At 36.7% G+C, this 8,376-nt stretch overlaps 1 non-coding gene across 1 annotated transcript; it reads right to left on the reverse strand.

Annotated features, from left to right (window-relative positions):
- Positions 1-7,488: 7,488 nt before the first annotated feature.
- On the reverse strand, positions 7,489-7,591 carry LOC120078845 (small nucleolar RNA R71). The gene has a single exon (XR_005482126.1). It is a non-coding gene; the product is annotated as a small nucleolar RNA R71 (small nucleolar RNA).
- Between the last annotated feature and the right edge of the window lie 785 nt (positions 7,592-8,376).

Consider the following 8,376-nt stretch of genomic DNA (forward strand, 5'->3'; position numbering starts at 1 on the left):
GTTCTAAATCCAAAGAATCGCTCTTTCAAATAAATTTTGTTTGACAAATATTTACTTAAATAAAGCGACTCCAACAAATTCAATGATTGTTTTGGATCTTCGATATCATTAACCTGTCGAAGCACATTATCAGTTAAATAAAGGATGATCATGCAGTAAGCAGCTTCTTCCATCTCAACTTGTTTTTCTTTGGTTAAATCTGCAGGCCATGCTTAAGGTTTATAAAAAATTTTACTTACTTTCTCTTGTACTAAAACAGCTTTAAGCTTCTTTTTCCAAAGGCTGGATCTAATTCAAATTTTGTCGACATAATTGTGATTTTAATAACAAACAAAAAAATCTAGACTAACCAAAAAAGGAATTTTTGATCAAACGGTTACAAAGCAGTCCAACAAAAAACTTCAAATGAACCCAAAAAAAAGTTGTGCAATTTTGTCTAACAAAAATTCAGATTAGCCAATAAAAGATACAAAATCAGCTCAATCAAAAGTACAAATCAGCTGACCAACTATACAAATCAACCAATTAAAAATATTTCAAACCATAGATTAATGATGCGTTGTTTTATGCGGTGAAATTAATGAAGTGAATTGCGGTGATGAAAATGCGTTGTGCAACAAGTTTTCTCAGCAGAATCCAAATATAAATCCTACTGAGTTTCTTGGTAAGTCCAGGGTCGAACTCAGGGACTAAGGAAAACAATATGTGGTGATAATTTTTAAGAAGACTTTGCGGTAACAAGTAAATCAATGATTGGTTGGTTTGTTGTTTGCGGTATAAAAGGTATGCGGTAGACTTGAGAAAAGATTGATTATGCGGCAGATACATTGAATATGTGGAGGAACGAGTTGAGAAGGTCTTTAGCTAGCGTTTCCCGAGAATGCGTTCAAACTATACGATCATGCTACACTCATGCGACAACAAATCATTTTCCAATGCAAATGCGGCAACTCTTAATTCTAGGACGCATGTGATGAATGTGATAATGTCCATAGAGTTTATTCCTAAGTCTCTACTTTTTGCCTATGCGATGATGCAAGATGCATACAAAGACAAGGTGATCGCATACAATCATAACCTATCTCTAGGATGCATGCGATGCGTTAATAGCAAACAGTGCTTATTCCTAAGCTCCTATCTCTTGATTATGCGTTCTAATCTGACTCTCCCGAGCCTAGATTCTAACCTGACTTTTTCAAACCTAGATTCTATCCTTACACTACCCTCCCGAGTATCTCTAATGGACGAATGACGCATACATAATACAAGATAATCGCATAGAATGAAGATCCCCAGTTATGCTAGATAAGTGCTTCTCAACCCATTCAACAGATTTAACTACTCCTACATAATAAACAGAGAGTGAACAGATATAAAGAAGTAAATTCCATTTCTATAGATAAGTTCAAAGTACAAAATGACAATGGAAAATAAGGATAGAGAATCTGGTAGCAATCCCTTGCTTCCCAAGGCTTTTACATTATTAACTCTATTTTGTTCAAAAGATATTCTTGCCTCCACAGGAGTTGGCCCTCTCTCTAATCTCGACGCTTCCGGCACTTTTCCAAGTTCACCTGAACGATCTCTCGGTACAATCTCACTTCTCTCGCTTCCGCCTTCTAAAATAAAAGAAAAACTAAGAATAAGGCTACTTCTAACTATGGAGAAAATTATCTAACTGCGAACTCGACGAACCGACTCACTGAAGGTTGTCTTCGGTATTTATAGAGCTTCAGGGTGAAAGGCTTCTTCTCTCTGCACTGATGGGATGGCATTAATTCTCTATCTGATGCGCCGAATATTTGTCATCGAAAAGTTGAGTGTACTTGCTACAGTAGTTCGTTAGCGGCTTATCAACTTAATTTGGAATCGACAGTCATCAATTTTCTGTCCCATCATGATTTATTATGCTTTTCATCCAGATGCGCCTACTAAGTTGCGCTGACTCTATGCAACAACCTTCTTGAGCAGATATTTGCGAGCACAAATCACCGCAAAGCCTTGCGATAACGCTGCGCTCGATCGTTGATTTCTTGTGATCGCATTTTTCGCCTTGCGTCAACGCATATTCTGCACAAAAATACACAAGTTAACTATTTTAATGCGATGGACACATGAGACTGCAATGTTAAGAACATAATGCTTTTTAGACACAATCTTATATGTTTTTATCAACGCAACCCTACATTATTTTATAACTTAGCACTGTAATAACGTGCATTTCTGCCCATTATCAATTAAAAACAGTGAAAAACAGAGACGTAAGGCAGAGTTTGGTTTTTTGGGGGTGATAGTGGAAAAGTTGATAGATAAGTCACCCTTACTGCTACTCAACAGAACCGTACGTGAGATTTTCACCTCATACGGCTCCTCGTTCAATTCTTTCAAAGTCATTGGATCTTTTTCTCGTTTGAGAATCAAACCTCATACAATAATTGTCCTAGCTCTACCGTATCTTTTGTTTCATTTCTTCTGGAACAATCACAAACAGTTTTTTATATGGATCTACTACCAGAAATTTAATGTGTAATCTTAGCATTCAGTGTGTATTCCTAAATAATCTCATTTTTCAATTATTCAACCATTTCATTTTACCAAGTTCAATGTTAGTCAGATTAGTCAACATTTCTATGTTTCGATGCAACAACAAGATGTTATTTGTAACAAAATTAAAAATGATGTAAGTACACAAATTTACAAGTCTAATTTCAAAATTGGTAGAATTGTGTTTGATAAATTCCTAAATTTCAATAAATGTTTAATAGATTTGTAAACTACATAATATCCAATAATTGATTTATGAGATTCTTTTGTTTAGTTTAAATTAATATTTATTAAAAATTAATAACTCATAGATCTATTTCGATAATATGAGCACTATGTTAGTTGAGCTACGCTCACGTTGACATGTTTTAGAATTCTAGGAACTAGAAAATCCAAATGTGAAGTATTAGAAATTTGGAAAGGAAAAAAAATCATGACAAGTTAAAGAATGGTCCGTCTTTTTCGACTTATGCAAAACATGAATAAAAACAACATCCTGAAATGATTCACCATGAAGTCACTTCCACTAAAGGAACTTCAAGCTTATTCATCATATTAATCAACATAATTGATGTAAGAGTCAACTTATTAACGTCGAGGCTCTCAACAAACTAAAGTCCTTTCCATATAGAAACCACCTTGGTACAAACAGGTTTCAAATAAGAGTCTTAAAGTTTCTGGACTAAATTTGTAATTTAAGGTCGTATGATTGTTGCAGGTTGGATTATGATGATTTTTTCCCCATTCCTTTTCTAGTTCAGTTCTCTAGTTTATCGATCGAACCAGTCCTAACTCGAAGTTAAATTTTTTGCCTTTTCCTTTTTCCTTTTCGGATTTTGATTTTTGTGTTGTGAACTTGAGGAGCACAATGAGAACACCGATACTAATAAAATATAATACTGAAATAAATAAAATACAAGAAAAATATGAAATTAGAAAATTCTCCAAAATCTTCCACTTTCTCTAACTTTCTTTGAGATTTCACCAATGTATTTGTGTTCTTTCATAATCCACCAAATAACTTTCTTTGGTTTATTTGGACATTAAGAATGAGTATTTACAAGACACATAGCAACATACATTAAGTGTACAGGGAGTGACATTTGACTTTTGACACTAAGAATGGGTATCTATTTTATACAAAATTTGTGATATTTATAATACTTTCCCTTAGATATCTATTGTGTATATATAATATGTCTCGTTAAAATCTTACTAAGAAAAAATCCATTGGAAAAAAAATCCTAATGAAGAAAAAAGAGTACATATTTCATATAATCTAATTCTCTTAAAAAGAGTACAATATATTTACTCCCCTTCATGGAAACACCACTTAAGATCTCTAAGTCGTCGCATTCCAATATTGTGCACCAATTTTTCAAATGTTGCGATTGGTAATGATTTCGTAAATAAAATTTCCAGGTTATCCTTTGAACAAATTTGTTGTACAGTTTTCTTGAAAATCATGAGTGTAAAAAAGCTTTGGTAAAATATGTTTTATTCAATCTCCTTTAATATATCCTCTTTGATTTGGGATATGCATCTCGTGTTGTCTTCATATAATGTCGTTGGAAGATTCTTACTAGAAGACAAACCACATGTTCCACGAATGTGCTCATTGATCTTAGCCATACACATTCTCGACTAGCCTCGTAAATTGCAAGAATTTCAGCATGATTTGAGGAAGTAACCATTATGGTATGTTTCACTGACCACCATGATACAACAATTCCTCCATATGTGAATATATAACCTGTTTGAGATCTAGCTTTGTGTGGATCAGATAAATATTCACTCAGGCGATTATACCACATCCGTCCTGATTGTTTCAATTCATATAGCGATCTCTGTAACTTTATTGAGTACAATTCCCGAGAATTTGATTTATATGTTTTAGGCATCTTAAATCCTTCTGGGATTCTCGTATAAATATCATTATCAAGATATCTATATAAATATGTTGTGACTATATCCATAAGATGCATATCCAGACTTTCATACACAGTCAGGTCAATTAAATATCTTAACGTAATTGCATCCACCACTGAAGAATATTGTTGGGGTTGATGCCCTCAATCTCGCAGGGTCCTATAGTTTGTAAACATTGCTGAACAAACGCTTTATGTATTTAATAAAATATATAATATTTTATTCACTTTGTCTATAAAATATTTGATATTTTAGTTGCATTAACCATAAACCCATAAATTAATATCCAATGTTATCTTTGTAACTTAAACATGTATATGGAGACATACGGGTGGATCATGTTTAAGTGATAACCTAAAAGGTCTGTAGTAGATGCATAAGGTTGGGTATCTTATCCTGGTGATACTAGAGTATGGCTCGCTTTGTAGGTTTACAATTGTTGTAAAGTCCTACAAATGATCTGATCCTGATCATTCATGTATTAGACATGCGAGCAGGGATATTCTATACAAAGGAGTTTGTATAAGACCGGACCACGAAATGTTTAGTCTCATTATATAATGTTGTTCATAATAGAGACTTACATTTCACTAGGATGACCATAGGTAACATGACTTGAATCCTGAGTGAGTTGTGAACTCCTGCCTATAAGAGTGATCCTTTGATTTGTATGGGTGAGAGTGGCCAAATCGCTGACCCAACAAGCCTACCATTTTGGGATTCATCTGATAGGGGAGTTGGGAACACAGCTACAAAAGATAGAATTCACTCATTGATAACTTGTAAAAAATACAAGTTATCTTTGCTCTTAAGTTGGAACAATTAGGGTTTTTAATGATAAATTCTCCTCATTTTTAATAGAAACGCATGGATTTACTTGAACAATAGCAAATTCATGTAAAACAAGTTTTATCACTGATTATCACGGCGCTAACGCACTACTTTGCAGGATTTCAACGCAAAAACTGACAACGCATTAGACAAGCGCCGACGCATGAACCATGAGTCGAAGGGAATTCAATGCATAGAAGATTCGTTACTCTGGGCTGATTGTGTCACATCACCACTTGCAAGCATGGGCACCTGCAACAGGCAGTGTCTGAAAAGCTTCCAAGAGGTCAGGCGGCCAACCAGGACATGGAATTTAATGCTAACCAAGGCATGGATTTAAATGTAGCCCATCCTCCAAGTGGACGAGACCAGCGCCTATAAATACTTGAAGACCCTCCAGAATTAAGGAGACGATTGGAAACTTCATACTCTCTGTAAATTTTTAGACTTAGTTTTAGCTGTACAAGTTGTGCCGAGGTGTAAGACGATCGAAGGAACTGAGAACCATCACCACCACCACCCAGGGAGTGGAGAAAGTTATTCTTGAGAAAGATACTCTGTCCTCGGCTCTTTAAAGTGATTGTACACGACAAGATTGAGCCAAATAACTACAAGAGATTGTATTCTTTGGCTTGACTCATTCTCTCTCTTAATATCATTTTAATTTAATATAGTTCTTTGTAAAGACTCATTGATCCTTTGTTAAGTTCATATATTTGATCATCACTTTTGCTACTGTTTATGTTCTGTTTATGTTGAAAGCATTAGTACTTCATGCATAATTCTGTTTCAATGCCTAACCCAACTTGACAACTTGGTGAAAGCATCTTTAACTTAGTTGTTTGAAAGAATAGCCAAGTCGCATGAAGCAGAACGCCTAGTACAGCTAGAGATAGACTTACTGGTGTTTCTTGCATTCTAAGTTAGACGCATATAACCTAGAGATAGACTTTGTATGTCATCTGCATTGAGAAATGTTGAATGGAGTCTAACGCATGAACAGAAAGATAAGTAAACCATCCTATTTCATCCACACTACATAAGTTGTGTACAAGTATCTTTAACCGGCGCGTCCACTTACAAAAATTCCATTCTCACATGAACCATCATTTTCCACTCAACTCTTTTGTATCACATTGCACAAACACAACATGTTAGTGTAAATAACATATCTTTTGCATTTATTTAGGAAAACCCCTACTGCAAGTACAACGCATTCTCTGTGTTTAGTGAACTGAATCCCTGCATTCGACCCTGTACTTGTCAGGAACCTAGATTAGATTTATACTTGGGTTTAATCTAGGAAAACTTGAATGCCATTTTAAGGAGTTGTGTGCTCTCTGTGTATAACTCTAATGCCCCGACACATTGCACATATTTAGACGCATCAAGGCACAATACAACACTCATACTTGGAATTTATTTTTCCAATTTGTTTTACTCTAAGCACTCCTAACGCACCACACGATAGAAAGTGAAACAAGTTTTTGACGCCGTTGCCGGAAACTTCAGCAACAAGAACTAACCAGAAATTCCATTTGTATTTGTTGTAGGGACATTTCAATTAAGGGAAGTATTAAAAGCTACGCCTAGGCTTGTGAACGTGTATGAACAGGGAGAACACTCATGAGTTCATATACGACCCTGAGATTGAACGGACCTTCCGGCATAGGAATCGATCCAATCGTCGTCGAAGGTTGAGGCAACAGTTACTCAGACAACAAGAAAGGGAAAGAGCAATGGCAGAAGAACAACAAAATCAGTAACTGGCACATGATGCACAGAACCCAATCCTGATGGCAAACAACAGCACGCGTCCTATGAGAGAGTACGCATCCCCTGTGCTACATGATTTCTCTCCAGGAATCATATGTCCAACGCCTAATGGAACCAGGTTTGAAATGAAATCTGTTATGCTCCAAATGCTCCAGACTGTTGGGCAATTTGGGGGTAGCCATGGCGAAATTCCTCATGCCCATATAAAGCATTTCCTGGAAACATGCAATTCCTTTGTGATTCCTGGAATCACACTAGAGGCAATCAAACTCTCCTTGTTTCTCTATTCTTTGTGAGATGATGCAAAGCATTGAGTAAGTTTATTAGAGCCTGAGGAAATCACCACATGGGAAAAGTTGGTGGAAAAGTTTATGCAGAAATACTTCCCACCTACCACCAATGCGAGGAGGCGTCAGGAAATCATGAACTTTAAACAGGAAGACACTGAGACTTTGAGTGCTGCATGAGAGCGTTTCAAGGGCTTGGTCAAGAACTGTCCGAACCACGGACTACCTTTGACTATTCAGATGGAGACATTTTATGGCAGATTAAACAGGGCATCACAGATGGCAGCAGATGCAGCAGCAGCTGGAGGACTGATGGACAAATCCTATACTGAAGCTAAAGAAATATTAGATCGCATTGCCAAACATAACATGGAGTGGGTAGATGACACATACGATGGAAGATATGACAGAAGAAGATCTCAGAACATTAACTCTGTTGATGCCAACGAAATAGCCATGTTTTCCGCTCAAGTGGCTACCATGAGCAACCTTCTACAGAATATAACACTAGGCAACGCACCAAACCAGCAGAAGGTGAATCAAGTGGAGGCATTAGGGCAACCCGGGTAACCTGTGTGGGATGCGGAGATTTTCACTCATATGCTGAGTGTTCTCAGAACCCTCAGTCAGTATGTTTCATCAAGAATAACCCATTTTCTAATACTTATAACCCTAGATGGAGAAACCATCCGAATGTTTCATGGACAGGAGGAAATCAGCAAGAGCACCACCCAGGCGCGAGCCATCAGCAAAGGAATGGATCGCCACCTGTCTTTCAACAAACGCATCAACAGCCTTTCAATAGAGGCAGCCACGCATCGAGTTCTGGAACTCCGCTGGAAAACCTATTGAATGAGTATATAGCCCAAAACGACCCAATGCTGAAGAGCCAGGCATCATTAATCAGAAACCTGGAACTCCAGGTGGGGCAGATTACAAGCGAGTTGAAAAGCAGGCAGCCAGGCGTTCTACCAGCAATATAGAAACACCTAAGAATAATAACGGTAAA

The sequence above is a fragment of the Benincasa hispida genome, chromosome 5, assembly GCF_027475165.1.
Source record: "Benincasa hispida cultivar pf3 chromosome 5, pf3_genome.v1.1, whole genome shotgun sequence".
In the NCBI taxonomy this organism is placed as follows: Eukaryota; Viridiplantae; Streptophyta; class Magnoliopsida; order Cucurbitales; family Cucurbitaceae; genus Benincasa; species Benincasa hispida.